Below are 16414 nucleotides of genomic sequence, written 5' to 3' on the forward strand. Positions count from 1 at the left end.
GTGGTGGGGGGCACACATCATAGCCTACTGTAATTTCCAGTTTGGAAACTCAACTGTAGCCTAGTGAAATGGGTGTGTCATTGATTCATTCTAACAATTATTCCCATTCATATCTAACCAATGTTTCATTTGCTAAATCAATGACATTCACTAGCCATCTCGGCACGCATTCCTGGTTTACCCCTCTTTCTTTCCCCCTCATACTGAGGCATCTATAGAACTATCCCTGCCTGCTCTGGTTTAACTCAGTCATGAGTCTCAGCTGTTTGCAACCATCCAGGACTCTGCTTACCTAGTCATTTACATTAATCAAATGAAATTCTGTAGATTTGTTTTATGTTTCATTACAATAGATCCCTGTAGTGGTGTAGTAACATATGTGAGGAAGCCAATCATTGCCCACAAAATAATTTAGGAACATTAACTACAGAATGAACATTTATCTGTCGGCTACAAAACATATATCTCTTTTTCTACTTTTAAGCAGCACATATTTGCATATTTTAAATTGTCATTTATCATCCAAATGCTCTAAAAAGAAGATGGAAGCCTGTAATTTGGACATTTGTTTATTTAAATATCTTGGAAAGCCAGTGTAGTATAGTGGTTAAGAGCGGTGCTTTGGAGCAGTGAACTCTGATCTGAAGAACTGGGTTTGATTCCCCACTCCTCCACATGAGTGGCGGACACTAATCTGGTGAACTGGATTTGTTTCCCCATTTCTCCACATGAAGCAGCTGGGTGACCTTGGACTAGTCAAACTCTCTCAGCCCCACCTACCTCACAGGGTGTCTGTTGTGGGGAGGGGAAAGTAAGGTGAATGTAGGCCAGTTTGATTCTTCCTTAAGTGGTAGAGAAAGTCAGCATATAAAAACCAACTCTTCTTCTTCTTCTTAAGCCACTTTTATCTTAGAAAACTGGGACCCCAGGCAGGTAACAACAAATATAGCATTCAAACATTAGAAAAACAATTAAAAGAGCCAGCAATAACATTTTTTAAAAAATCCACCTGCAAGTCTCCTCTCCCCAATCTTGAACACACATGCAACACTCTCTTATATTGTGTAAGACAAATTGGCTGTCCGGGTCAGTTTTGTCTACTCTGACTGGCAGCATCTCTTCTTCAGGCACAGAAGTCTTTCACAGCTCCTATTGATGGATCTTTCCTTTACTGAAGATGCTGGGGGTTGAACCTGGGACCTTCTGCATGCAAAACAAATGCTCTACCACTAAACCATAGCCTCTCTTCTTTTCTAGGATTCTGTAAATTCTTGAATAGCTTGAATAGCCAATCCTCCTTCCTCACATTTTCTGTTAACTGACTTTCAACATTCCAGGCTTTTGTTTAATGTATAGACTCATTTCTTTCCTGCATACCTGTGGAGTTACCTACTTTGTTTCTGGGTGGCCAATTTTGTTGCTTTCATGATTGGCACAAGACCCAACCCCTTTATTACTGGCTATAATTATGATATTAGCAAAGTTCTGTGATGTGGCACCAAGTGATCTACAGGGAGGGTTGGTGGTCCAGGTACACAAGAGAGAGTATGTCAGAGTAAATGTAGGCACAACATGCAATTGTCACATTACTACAGATTAATCCAGATTTTAAAATTGTAATCTGGATTCAGCCAGCATTGGCCATCTGTCAGCGATGCTGATTCTATAACCTTAGGCAGATGATGAGAGGGAAGGCATCTTAGCCATCTTCTGGGCATGTAGTAGGGGTCACTGGGGGTTTGCGGGGGGGGAGGTTGTGAATTTCCTGCATTGTGCAGGGGGTTGGATTAGATGACCCTGGTGGTCCCTTCCAACTCTATGATTCTATGGCCAACTAGCGACATGGAACAATTCTAGGTAAAGATTCATACCCTCATTTGTGTCAAAAGAGACAGATGCTGCCTTCGACAATATTTAGATGCTGCTTCTCTTTGCCAGAATTTGTTTCCATTAAAGTAAATGGCCAATCGATACAAAGTGGGTATAGATTCTGTATATATGATTGTGTGTGTGTAAAGTGCTGTCAAACCACAGCTGATTTATGGCAACTCCAGCAAGGAGTTTCCAAAACAAGTAATTAAGCAGAGGTGGCTTGCCAGTGCCTTCCTCTGCAGAGTCTTCCTTGGTGGTCTCCCATCCAAGTATTGATCCTGCTTAGCTTCCAAGATCTGATGGGATCGGGCTGTACCATGGCACCTTCCCTCCCATGTATATATGATTAATGATCCCATATTTACCATATTTCTGGTGATGCTGTTGAGCCGAAAGAATTTAGCCTCAAACTTTGAACCCACACAATGTCTTGTTTAAATCTGATGGCACCTGTGCAAAGCAGCTTCACGTACTTAGCATACCAGAGCAACACCCACCTAGGATACCTGCCTATGGTGTCCTATGTAAATATGTGTAATTGCTTTGTATAGGGGGCAGGGTGATTTAAATATTTTCTTCACTGCTGCAAAGGAGGTGGGATTCAGACCTAGGCTCTGGTGCTGGACAGGGATAGAGGTAACTCTTGTCCCATGCTGTTTCTCAGGCCAGGTGCCTATTTTTTTCCCCTACCATGGCTAATAGCAACCTGTGAGAATGGAGCATTTCTATCTAGCAGACAGAGATGGCATCCCAGCCCTAATCCAAATCCCACCCTCCCTAAGGCCATTTATGCAGGGTCAATTTTGATGCTCACTCAAAGCTCTTTTTTTAAATGCGACCTTTAAAATGCCTATTCACAGTCCCGATGCAAAAGGAGAAATTCCACCCCCACTGGCCTACTCCTTTGTTTGCATAGCCATTAGCAACCACGGTTTGCATAGCTAACGCGCGGCTGTTATTTTGCATGCTTCCTTGAGAGGATTCTTTGAGGTGGGGGTGGAGCAAACACAAAAGGTCGCGTTAAAGGGGCTCTTAAGAAATGCGAAGCAGGTATGCGCAGGCTTGGCAGTCACTTCCTGAATGAAGGTTCAGCATGAAAAAACTCAAAAAAATACGTGGGGCACTTCAGCCTGGAACGCGCTGCTAATTACCAAGCATAAATGGCCTGTGATTAACCAAAATTAAATGTGCTGAAAGATCCAAAATTAAATGTACTGGAAGATCCATATCTCTTCTGTTTATGAGTTGAAAACCTGGCATAATCACTTTAGGAGGATGGTACAACTGGGTCTCTGTGGTAGATGGGTAAGAAAGGGATGCAGGAGCTATGAAGAGTCTGGGAGAACTGGGACAGTGGAAGAAGCATTGAGAAAGTTGGAATAGCAGCAGTTTAGACTCCACAGGAGTTTGGAGAAGCAGTGGAGATACAGTGGTCTGGCATGGCACACAACATGCACAGAAATTTTAAAAATCCATTTGAAATGTTTATATGATTTTTCTTTTAATTTGGGGGGGAACTTGGTGTACTTCTACTATCACAGAGGACAGTAAATATAACTACAAGGCAGAATCACCTACAAGCCTAAGAACGTTATTGCTTATTTGGTTAAAAATTGAATTATGAGATTCTTTGTTGCCAAAAGAAAGCTGTGTATAGGATTTAGGCAAAATATCATTTCAACATCAGGTATGAATCAATCAAAAATAAGAGATATATTTCACAATTAAAAGAGATTTATATGAGAGCAAGGAAGGGTCGGAGTGATGCTTTCATCTTTACGATCAAAACTGGTAGATTTATTTCTTTGAACTTGTGATTTATTTATTTTTCAAATAAGTGAGTCACAAAGAAATAGGGCACACAGAAGTTGTTGAAGTGCCAGGTTGTGAGTGGTGAGAAGGATTTTTCCCCAAAAAAACACACCTGATAGATTGCCTGTGAAAGGTGAATAAGGGTAGGCAGGAACAGCACACTTTGTTCTGAAGCGAATGACAGGTAGTCTCCTCATTGGGAGATTCTCTGTGGCTTGAAAAGGAGGGCTTAGAGACTGAAGAAGGGGATCCACATTCCCGCTCTCTCTTTCTTATGGGTACACAGATCCAATATGCACTGGCTATCTGAGTGATATACTTGTAGCAGAAAAGTGGGTCTGGGATGGCCTTGCTGCAGTTAAAATGTTCAGACGTTCTCTACATGACTGTTGCCCTGGAAAAGAACAAAATGTACGAAACAGTATTGCAAAGGTCACCTGGCAGTGTAATTAGAGGGAAGGTCAAGATAAAAGTTTATAAAATTATGAATAATATAGAGGACGTAATGTGTCACTCGCCACCAAGATTAGGTTAATTCATGCCATCGTATTCCCTATTACTATGTATGGGTGTGAAAACTGGACAATGAAGAAAGCTGACAGGAAGAAAGTACAGTCCTTTGAAATGTGTTGTTGGAGGAGAGTGTTACGGATACCATGGACTGCCCCCCCCCCAAAAAATACACAAATCAGTGGGTTATAGATCAAATCTATAGATCAACTGACCCTAGAAGCTACAATGACTAAACTGAGGCTATTGTAGTTTGGTCACCTTATGAGAAGGCAAGAGTCACTAGAAAAGACAGTCATGCTCGGAAAAGTTGAGGGCAGCAGGAAAAGAGGAAGACCCAACAACAGATGGGTTGACTCAATAAAGGAAGCCACAGCCCTCAGTTTGCAAGACCTGAGAAAGGCTGTCAAAGATAGGACATTTTGGAGGACATTGATTCATAGGGTCGCCATGAGTCGGAAGTGACTTGATGGCACTTAACACACACACACACACACACACACACACATAGAGGAAGTAAAGAAAATAAAACAAAAGCCCTACTCTTATAACTAGAACTAACTATTGATATTTACTACAACAGAATAGCTACTGGCTTAGGACCTAACTACATATTACATTACACTGTCCTTGTGTGATGACTGAAGACTTTTTGTTGTGTGCCCCGAATTTTCTTCTTGGAATTCAATTTCAAGGCACAAGGGCCCCCAGTCTGGATTAGGTCTGCAATGCATGGGGAAAGGAGTTTCTCCCCCTGTCAGTTTCCTGACCTGAAGTAGCCCTGAGGGGTAGCATTTGTCCCTCCTGGGATATGAACAAATCACTACACATGGGACCCTAGACCATTTCATATCAGAAAAATCGCATGGAGGAGATCTTAAGGCCCCTCTTCTCATGCACCACAGTCTTGATCTGAATCAGACCACTGCATGAAGGGGTGGACTGGGTGGGAAAAGCAAACCATGAGCAGGCTTCCGGTATTCAAAGGTGCCATGCCTGGTTCTGGTGGTGAGTACTGCTATGGGGCTGAGGTGGTTCAGGACTTTGAGAGGCTTGAGGTGTTGGTGAGGGAGAAACCTCAGATTCAGCAGCTGGTTTTGGTGTGCAGTGTCCAAGTGCAAATCAGAAGGCAGGGCTGCATCCCAGGGTGAACAGGCTGACTCAGAGTCTTGGGCCTCATTCCTGCACATCAAAGGAGGCTCCCGGGTGTGTCTCAGCTGCCTCCTTCTGTAACAATGTTAGGTGCTTGCCAGCAGCATCTTCCTCTGAATCTTCGGCCTCTTAATCTGATGAGGATGAGTCTGTACTCTGGTCCATGACTAGGCTTACCAGGTCCCGTAGCACCATCGGCGGGAGCTTTTCAGGACCATTGCTGCGGTGTGCAGCACATATGCGTGCCTGGCGCGATGCACGTGCGAGTCCCAAGTGACGCGCCTCTGTCGCTTCCGGGTTAACCCAGAAGTGACATGGACGCTCTAGCAATCCCTGCTGAACTCTGTGGTTTCCATAGAGTTTCTGTGGAGGTTGCTAGAGCGTCCACATCTCTTCCAGGTAAACCGGAATGTGGCGTAGGAATGTCGTGCAGGTGCGTATGCAAGCGTTGCCTGCCGGCCCTCAGCTGGTTGGCAGGCAGCCTGGTGGATTGGTGGGATTTTACCCACCACCACTGGGCACTTGGCAACCCTATCCATGACACCTACCACCACATTAACTGATGGAGGGAAAAGAAGGATTAGCTTTCATAGGGCAAGGCAGGCAGGACTCTTGATGGACGAGTGATACATGACAAGGTTGGCTCTAGGTTGATCAGAAATAGTAAAGCACATAACAGGCATTCTTCAAATTAATCTGGTTAATTGGTCTGCTTTCATACTGAACTGAGGTAATTCAATAAGGAGCCATGTCCATAAATAAGTGCCATGTCCATAAATAAGTGTTCAAGGTTCCTGGGACTGCATGTACACAGCCTAATCAGATCACCTGTGATAGTACTACTGATCATCTATCCAAGAAGGGGGGAAAGAGACTGGAGATTCTTTAGCCCTGCCCAGTCAGGGATGCTGATATCTTTGACATAAATATAGCTGAACCCACCTTGATCAAACTACAAATGACTCAAGCCCATCTCCCGGATCTCCCGTGTGTTCTTGTTTGAATGCCATGTTTAAGTCACTTTGTGACAGTGCTTGAGCTTAAGGGTCAAAAATGGGTTGTGCTTTTGGTAAATAAGCTACATTTGTAACTTGTGGCGGGTTTTGTGTCTGTGCAATTGAATTAGTTCCTTTTAGATGTCAATGTGTTCCAGGACAGAAATACTGCATTACCAGAACTGCAAGCAAAGCCCTGGGGCACATCTCTTTTATTTGTGTAAAAGTGTGCAAAACAAGGGATTACTTGGGGGGGGGGGGGGCGCTGCAATTCCCATAAGCCATGTGGGAATGCACATGCACAAACTGGTCGGGAATCATTGGCCACTAATAAACACCATTAACACATATAAGTCACATGGAAATGACAGCATAATAAGCATGAGTTCAAAAAGATCAAACTGTTTCTTTTAACCCTTTGCCTTTAAGTTGGAAACAGAGGCAGCAGTGGTGCTGCAGCGACAAAGCAGTATGGAATTGAGCATGCGCAGAAATCATTTTCCCATCATTTGACACAATGGAGTTGTTCAGATGTAGACGATATGTTGAATGTTATGTTTCATTGACCACTATGTAGAAGGAGGACATCAGTCAAATAGGAGGTGATCAAGCATCTCTGTCCTCTACCATGTGCACACCCGAGATGATTAGCATGATCTTACAATACCATTCCTGAGAGGGAAAGAAATCTTGGGGTTGTAGTGGACAGCTTGATGAAAATGTGCAGCAGTGGTGAAAAAGGCAAACACAATGTGGGGTGTTACTAGGAAAGGGACTGACAAGAAAATGGACAAGATTTTAATTCTCCTATACAGATATATGGGGAGGCCTCATTTGGAATTAGGGTTGCCAGGTCCCTCTTCGCCACCAGTAGGAGTTTTTCAGGGCAGAGCCTGAGGAGGGTGGGGTTTGGGGAGGGGAGCGACTTCAATGCCTTAGAGTCCAATTGCCAAAGTGGCCATTTTCTCCAGGTGAACTGATCTCTATCAGCTGGAGATCAGTTGTAATAGCCGGAGATCTCCCACTAATACCTGGAGGTTGGCAACCCTATTTGGAATGCTGTGTATAGTTCTGGTCACTGTATTACAGAGCTGGCAAAAACTACAAAAAAGGCCAACCAACATAATTAAGGTGTTGGAGCACCTTTCCCGCCGTGAGGACAAGCTAAAGCATGCGGGACTTTTCAATTTAGAAAAAAGACAACTGAGGAGCGCGTGGTAGATAGTTGTAAACCTATGCACGGAGTACAGAAAAGTGGATACATATAACATTTTCTGCCTCTCCCACAGTGACTAGAACTGGGGGCACCTAATGACATTGATGGCAATAGATTTAGGACAGAAAAAAAGAAAGGACTTCTTCATTCAACAAATAATTAAATAGTGCAAGGCAGTGTCAGCTGGATGTAGTGATGGCCACTACCACAGGTGGCTTAAAAGGTGGTTAGAGATATTCCTGGATGATAGGTCCATCATTGATGACTGGAGAGCACCTCCATTGATGACTAGAGGCAGCTAACCTCAAATACTAGTGCTAGGTGGCAAAATCTGGGGAAGTCCTCGGCCTCTATACTCTGACTGGGCAGTGTGTGAAACAGCATGCTGGACATGATAGAGCACTGGTCTGCTTGGGCAGGGGTCTCGTTTTCTTCTAAAGTCAGAAATGTAAAAAACAAATTAAGTATTCTGTAATCTGCCGTAAACCTCTTGGGGAAAAGTGGTGAATAAATCCAAAGAAGCTCAATGAAACGATACTGGAACATATTGTTTGAAAATATGACAACATGGGGATAAAAACCCATAGGTAGTATTCAATACTCACGCCACACATTTCCAGATTACTACCATTAATAGTTTCCCTGAGATAAATGGCATTGCAAAATAAATAGTATGTGATGTTATTAGTACTAGGTTCCTTTACAGAAATATTTCTCCTTTTAACGGTGCATCTGCTGGGGGGGGGAGGAGAAATGAACTCCCTTTGGACTGAATGCCTGTTTTTCCAAAGGACATGAAATAGGCCTAAAATATTATTAGACTAATGATTGAATGAAGTGTTTGGAGACATGGAGGTCTTGCTCTTCTAAATACATAGGGGAGGCTTGCAAGTGGCAGAAGGTGGGAGAGATTTCAGAATTGAATGCCCCTTAGCTCTAATGAGAATTACTCATTTAATTTCTTCATGTTCCATGAGGGAGACGACGGTCCCTTTGCTGTAAAACAAAGGAATCTTGATGACCCACTTACTGAACAATGTGACCTTGCCTCTACCTGGGGACATCTTCAATGAGTCTGTAAACATAACTGTAGAATGTATTTAGCAGCTCAGCACACATGGAAATCGTACACACTGAAATATTCCTTATCCCCACTTTGTGATCTGAAATGGGTTTGTATGCTAGGGGGGTGATTGGCAAGCATCTCCAATTCATCAGAACCAAGAGATTTTGCAATCTAGTGGAGTGTTGCCCAGCAAACATTTTACCAAAGCAGACAATGGCGTATTTTTTTTCTCATCCGTTTTTTATAAGTTAAACTCCTAACTAGCTTTATACTGAGCTACATGGTACATTTCCACAGTGTAGTTTTCCATATTGGACTGAAAACTCAGAAACATAGGGAGAAAGAAAATATGTCTGTGACAGGCAGATGCACGGAAGAAAAAATATATACCATATTTGTAGTGATATATATGGTCTAGTAAGCATGTTCACATGGTGAACTTATTATCTATATTGATCTATATTGATTCCTTTTGTTGTTTGAGACCTAGATCCTGTTGACATCATAAATACAACCCACCCAACAATCACCCATTCATTCAACTGAATGTCCTAAGCCTGATATGGGAGGGGCTGTGGCTCAGTGGTAGAGCCTCTGCTTGACATGCAGAAGGTCCCTGGTTCAATCCCCAGCATCTCCAGTTAAAAGGACTAGGGAAGAGCCACTGCTAGTCTGAGTAGACGATATTGACTTTGATGGACCAAGGGTCTGGTTCAGTAGAGAGCAGCTTCATGTGTTCATGTGATATATGTCAGCTCTGAGTTCATTGGTTGCAACAGATGTTGAAGTGGCCAGAGCCCATTTATTTCAATGCCTGATATGCTATTGACTACCATGCTCATAGCTTTAAATATGTTTGCATTGTAATACTGCCTACTGAAACTCTTGGGAGTAGCTTCACAAAATGTAAGATAGCACCAACAGAAATATATCTCAGTGTCATTTACTGATGACATGTTTTCTCTTTTCCATGCTTCTTCATGTAAAAGTTTCAAGACCAATTCCAACTGGGTACTTCAGGATTTTAAAAGGGTCAAATGTGTCCTTGTCATGGTTTTCCTGACTGACTGATAGAATGCCTTTATTTCAATTATACAAAGCCAAGATAAGAAACCTACTGTTTGGTCCTTTTATATGCCTTGTATCCATCAGCACCAACTGAGGGGTTTGGCCTCTAATAATCTTGACTCTTTCTTTCTTCAGAACTACTATCTAACTCTTAATATCTCTTGTTTCCATTAGAGTCAAACTCCAGCATTTTAAAAACCGTTTATCTACAGTGTTCAATCAGTCCTTATGTGTCTTGGGGTGGAGGGAGCTGACCTGTGGAATAAAACTCAAAAATGGTTTATTGTACCTAATCATGGCTTTTTTTTAATCAAAGAGAAAACAGCCAAACTGAAATCAAGCAAATGCTTATTATAAGATAGACACAAAAATCCATGTAGTCTACTACATAGCAATTCCATAATTTTTAAAAAGCTTAGATTATTATTCTACAAGTTCTTTAGAAATTTCTGATTTGACTCTGATATCCACATGTTCTGATGTTCTGTTTTATGAACACTTTTATGACTTCACAGCATTGTAGTGGAAGGAAACAAGGCCCACATCATCTTTCATTGGCTCTTCTTTTCACCTCACAAATATGGTTGCCCGGTCCCCCTTGGCAATGGGCAGGAGGTTTTTGGGGCAGAGCCTGAGGAGGACAGAGTTTGGGGGGGGGTCTTCAATTCCATAGAGTCCAATTGCCAAAGCAGCCATTTTATCCAGGTGAACTGATCTCTATCGGCTGGAGATCAGCTGTAATAGGAGGAGATCTCCAGCTGGTATCTGGAGGCTGGCAACCCTACTCACAAAAGGCTATACATGGAAGGGAGAGGAAGAGACAGCACATCAGTTTCTCCCGACAAGCCACAGCATTTCTCCCCCTTTGTCAGGAAGAGCATCAAAATAGTGAGAAGAGACAGAAATCTGAGATTAATACTACCTATTTGAGTCAATGATGTGACAACTATAGAGTAAGGGTACATTGCACAGAACCACTGACCAGTTAGGGCTGCCAATTTGTGGGTGGAGCCTGGGGAGGGGGTGGTTTGGGGAGGGGCACCAGTGAAATATGATGCCATAGACTCTGCCCTCCAAAGCAGCCATTTCCTCCAGGGGAATGGATCTCTGTCATTTGAAGAATAGCTGTAATTTCAAGTGATCTCCAGGCCCCACCTGGAGGTTGGCAAACCTACTTAGGTTGCTCCCCCCCTAGGGTTGCCCAGTCCCTCTTTGCCACCAGCAGAAGGTTTTTGGGGCAGAGCCTCAGGAGGCCAGAGTTTGGGGAGGGACTTCAATGCCATGGAGTCCAATTGTCAAAGAAGCCATTTTCTCCAGGTGAACTGATCTCTATCGGCCGGAGATCAGTTGTAATAGCAGGGGATCTCCACCTAGTACCTGGTGGTTGGCAACCCTACTCCCCACCCCCACTCTGCTTGTCCATCTTAAACCGCTTCTGTTCTCATTTTTGTTTTATTCTCTTGTGGGTGCCCCCACCCCACAATTCAGACAGAACTCTCTACTCTAGCAACAGTGCGCAGCAAACGTTCAAAGCCTGGCAGGTAGGGCCCAGAGAGTCTTTCCCCAGCATAACTGACCCCCTCCTCATTTCCTGATAGGAGCTGTGGCTACCAAATTATTCTGATCAGATCAGAGATTGAAGTGTCCAGGATACTAATGCACCCAAGCCTTAACGCTGAATCCATTTAAGGGTGAAGATGCTGCTTTGGCCTATGTGAACTGTAAGCGGCAATATGACTTTATCCATCTCCTTGCAGGATTTGGTGAACCTTTCTCTTATCTTCTTCTTTGCTTGTATGATGTTTCCAGTTTCCCATTCCCCACCCCACCCCATCTAATGTGTTCTGCTAGGAAAGCTGCCAGCGTGTTTTTGCAGCCACCGAATGGGAGCTCCAGAAGCCCTCATGAAAACTAATATGTGTTTAACATATAAACATACAACAGTAGATGAAAAGGTTGAGAAAGAGATAAACAGAGACAGATGGCACAGATCTAATTAATAAAAAACACAAAGAGGGAAATGAATCTGTACTACTGATTTCATGTCTAATTTAATTAAGGAAAAATTTGCCAGGAGTACAGCTACAGCTAGGAAATCGTTGAGAGGAAAGGGAGGAGGTAGGAAGAAGGAAAGTTGTTGTTGTTTTTTTAAAAAAAAAGTTTCTTCCATTTGCACTATTTTCCATTTCTATTAGGGCTCATCAATTCAGTTTTGGTTTTCTGGAAGACATTTTGCCAGATAGTGACATACTTAAGAGTATAACACAAAACCATGGTATATTTTAACTGCAGTTAGCTTGTGAAACCGGCCATGTCCGCACTTACCATTTGCGGCGCCGGCTTTCCTTGCATGTTCCCACTGCAACTCATCCGAAGGATTTCGAGGACGTCTCCAGAGCGCAATTTCGCCGCGTTAAGCGTATACAGCGAATTAAAAAAATAAAACGTCCTCCACACCCGGTGCCTTACATTGGGAACATGCAAACTGTGTTTGAGCCACTTCCTGCCTCCAGCCCACTTCCTGCTGCCAGCCAACCCCCGCACTCCCCCCGCCTCCCTTACTCACGCTGGACCAATCGCCATCCTTGCTTGGAGAAGCCGACTGGGCAAGCGTGGGAGCGTGCCGGTCTGGGCTTATCAAAAGCAACGGACAAAGGCGGCGCGGTGGGAACAGAAATTTAAACTCGTTTTGGATGCTTTCGTACTGGATGCGTGTAAATAGCAAGGTAAGTTGCTGGTGCGTTCACGGGCCAGGATTCGCCTGACAGACAGACATTCAAATCCTGGTTTGACTTGACAAATGTTGGTTTCATTGTCTTGGCTCTACCTTCCACCTTCTCTGCAGAGACCCAGCTGCTATCCCAGCCTGCACTGCAGCGACACCGTGCCAAAGAACAACGTAGGATTAAGGCAGGGTGTCTTTGTTCTTTTGGTATGCTAAACCAGAGTTAAGACTAGCTATGGTTAATAACCATATATGTGCGATGTGTGTTCTTGACAACCTCGCTACATTGTATCTAAAAGAAAATGAGGAGTCATAGAAAAGAAACATAAAGATGCATGAGGAAGAGGGGTCCCACTGTTTTTTAATGACCCTGTTTTGGCCAGAAACAGATTAGAAAGACCGGGGAGGGAGGGCAGAAATTGAAAGATACATAAACATGGAATTGGGATTACAGTGTTGGACTATGTTTGGTTAAAGAACCGTAATAAACAACAAAAATGTTTTAAAAAAATAATAAAGAGTGTTGGACTAGTACCTCAGAGACCCAGGTTCAAACCACTACTCTTGCATGAAGCTTACAGGTTAATGCCAGTCTTTCTTTCTCAGTCTAATCTAACTCAGGATTGTAGTGATGGTAAAATGGAGGAAAGTAGCCTGATGTATATTGCCCTGACTTCTGGATAGTAAAGGTGGAATAAAAATGTACTAAATACATGAGGAAGAGAATACTCAAGTGGTCGTCTGTCTCAAATGCCATTCTATGTTTTCCTTGTCTTTTCTCACCTGGCTGGAAAAACCTAAGAAAAATGTGGGAGGGGGCAGACATCAATTCAAGGAAGAGAATACTCTTACTCCACTACCTTTTCAATCTTTCCTCCTTTTCATTGCCTCCAGCCATTACAAGTATCACAAGGGAGAAAGGCAGGGAGAAATCTGGTTACAGAAACTGGATGTCACATTTCATGTGGCAGAACTGTTAGCTGCTCATTCTTAAGATAAATTCCTAATTTTATGATTATAGTGTTCAAGGGAGGGAGGGAGGGAGGAAGCTTTGACCACCTTTTCATCTGGAGCATGTCATTGGATACAGGTTAGAAAGTAGAAGAGAACAATTTTTATATCAAATATATATGCTAGCCAAAGTAGAAGTGTTGTTATTTAAATCTGAATTAACAATGCAGGAAATTTAACACATTGTTAAAACCTACAGTAAAGTCTTTAAAAAAAAATCATGATCGTTCTATGAATCAAAGTAGGCTCAGACTCAGGCAACTATGCATGTATATGACTATTGGAAATCTATAGTCTTCAGAGCGCAATCCTGAAGGAGAGGGGAATAGATCTGCGGTGGCCACAAAGATCCATTGTGGCACAGCGGCGAATATATTTGAACCACCTGGGGAGACCAAGGATCAGATCTGCACTCTCTATGAAACTCACTGGTATACTTTGGCTAGTCATTCTCTCTCAGCCTAGCCTACCTCTCAGGGTTCTTTGGTGGATGACAGGAGAACCACATGTGTTGTCCTGGTTCCCTTGCAGAAAAGTCATGATAAAATTGAAATGAAAAAATAAATGGAGAAAACATGCCAATTTCATTAGTAAGGCCTTTCTGGAGCACTGTCAAAATCAGTTAAAAAACAGATAACTTTCTGGCTTATGAAAAACTGAAAAACCTGATCTGCTGATTTTGACAGTTCTAAAGCTATTCCAGCAAAGTACCAATGATACCATTCATTCAAATTAAGCATTTACAGACAACCAGTGTGGGGTGGTGGTTACAGTAGCAGAAGTATATCTGGGAGACCCAGGTTCTGCCATGGAACCTTCCTGGGTGATGTTGGGCCAATAAAACACTCTCGGTCCAACCTACTTCACAGGGTTGTTGTGAGGATAAAACAGAGGCAAAGAAAATGATGTAAGCTGCTTGGGTCCCCATTGGGGTTAAAGAGAGGCTGCCAATGAAGTAAATAAATAAAATATAGATGGTACTGAATTATTTCTTCTCATACTGACACTTAAAGTCACAGAGAGATAAAAATGCTAATTTCTACAGGAATTCCAGAAGGATCCTTAGAAGCAGTATTGACATCTTTGGCACGAGGGTTCATACAAACATTTCATCAGAAGGCCCATAACATTTCATGTGTGGCATAGTTAAGGCCTTGTCACAATGAATTTCATCCTCTCAGCATGTTTTAAATTTTAATGAGTGTGTAAAATTTTACATCTTGTAAAGCTGTTCAAGGATACCCAAGAATAAGGCCAAAGCTGAAATTTTGCCTAGCGAAGAAGTTTTCCAGCTAAGTGGTCAGCAAGCGAGAGCTTGGCGGTGCCCTCAGCACAGAAAAGGAATGATAAACATTATCGCCAGGTAAAAAAGTGAGGTTTCCTGAGGCTGCAGTAAGTAAAGCCTGTTACATCTTCTGGTATTAATCATCATAAGTGCTTTATCTCTGGCTGTCATGTTTAGTTTCTGCATGCAATTTACCTCTCAGGCAAGCTGTTCACAGTATCAGCCAGGCTTATCTCGGAAACTTATAGTTTTCAAGTGCCTAAATGTATTTCCACCAGAGTTCCCACAGTTAATGTGACAAAAGCCGACATAAGTGCTATTTTAAGACTGTGCTGCATCCCTTTACAAAAAGCAGGGTTGCTTACGTTCCGAATACTCCTATCAGTTGGCGGTGGTGGTTGGGGTGGGGGGAATTGTACGTTCTCAAACTAAACTTTGGCTTTCGTGTGACTCTGAGGCATTCTCAGTGGCCACAGATGCACCTTTCTGTCTCCCTTTCTGTTGTATCCCAACTTTTAGAGTTTCTGTCCAACCAACACAATACCAAGCAATAGATGTTTATTGTAGAGGGATGTCAAATTCTTTTACGGAGCCAAGGTAACATTTCAAATTCTTGTCATCTGAGGGTAGGGTTGCCAGGTCCCTCCTTGCCACCAGCGTGAGGTTTTTGGGGCGGAGCCTGAGGAGGGCAGGGTTTGGGGAGGGGAGGGACTTCAGTGCCATAGAGTCCAATTGCCAAAGCGGCCATTTTCTCCAGGTGAACTGATCTCTATCGGCTGGAGATCAGTTGTAATAGCAGGAGATCTCCAGCTAGTACCTGGAAGTTGGCAACCCTATCTGAGGGTTAAAAACTAGCAAGGCCTCTTTCTTTCCAATGCTTGACCAACATATAGCTGTCACCATTAACCCGGGGGGGGGGTTGTTTCTCCACATCCCATCCCAGTGAATTTCAATATCTCTCACAGAATATAAAAAATATAACACATGATGTGCTGTATCTTACCACTACACTCAGCTAAGAGTGAAGCCTCTTTCTCCAAACAAGGGTCCTGTCACCGAAGGAATATTATACACTTAGCCAAGTACAATAGTAAGATACCATTTTATCTCCTTTATTAAGCCAGTTGCAATCTGACTGAAACTGGTCCAGCCAAATATAGTGCCTGTTTTGAATCTCTGCCACATCTGGCATTTTTATGCCGAAATAACTAAATTGACTCAGTAGATATGATTGGAAGAGTTGATGTAAGGCAGCCTTGCCTCTGTACGGTGCCCCAATATGCAGCAATGTGGCAGCCTATCTTCCGTATTACAGCACCACCCCAGTGCAGCTAGGGTTGCCAGCCTCCAGGTGGTAGCTGGAGATCTCCCGCTATTACAACTGATCTCCCGGTGACAGAGATCAGTTCCCCTGGAGAAAATTGGACTGTATGGCATTGAAGTCTTTCCCCTCTCCGAACCCCACCCTCCTCAGTCTCAACCCCAAAATCTCCAGGTATTTCCCAACATGGACCTGGCAACCCTAAGTGCAGCTCTACTTTGATTTATCTTTGCATGTAAGCTGTGTTATGGCACATATACTTCTCAGCTTGGGGTGACTGTCCAAATCAATTACGCTTATTTACTGTACTTCCATTCTACCTTTCCCTACAAGGAGCTCGGGGCAGTGTAAATGGCTTCACCCCTTGTACACACTTTCATC

Source organism: Euleptes europaea, chromosome 9, assembly GCF_029931775.1.
Source record: "Euleptes europaea isolate rEulEur1 chromosome 9, rEulEur1.hap1, whole genome shotgun sequence".
In the NCBI taxonomy this organism is placed as follows: Eukaryota; Metazoa; Chordata; class Lepidosauria; order Squamata; family Sphaerodactylidae; genus Euleptes; species Euleptes europaea.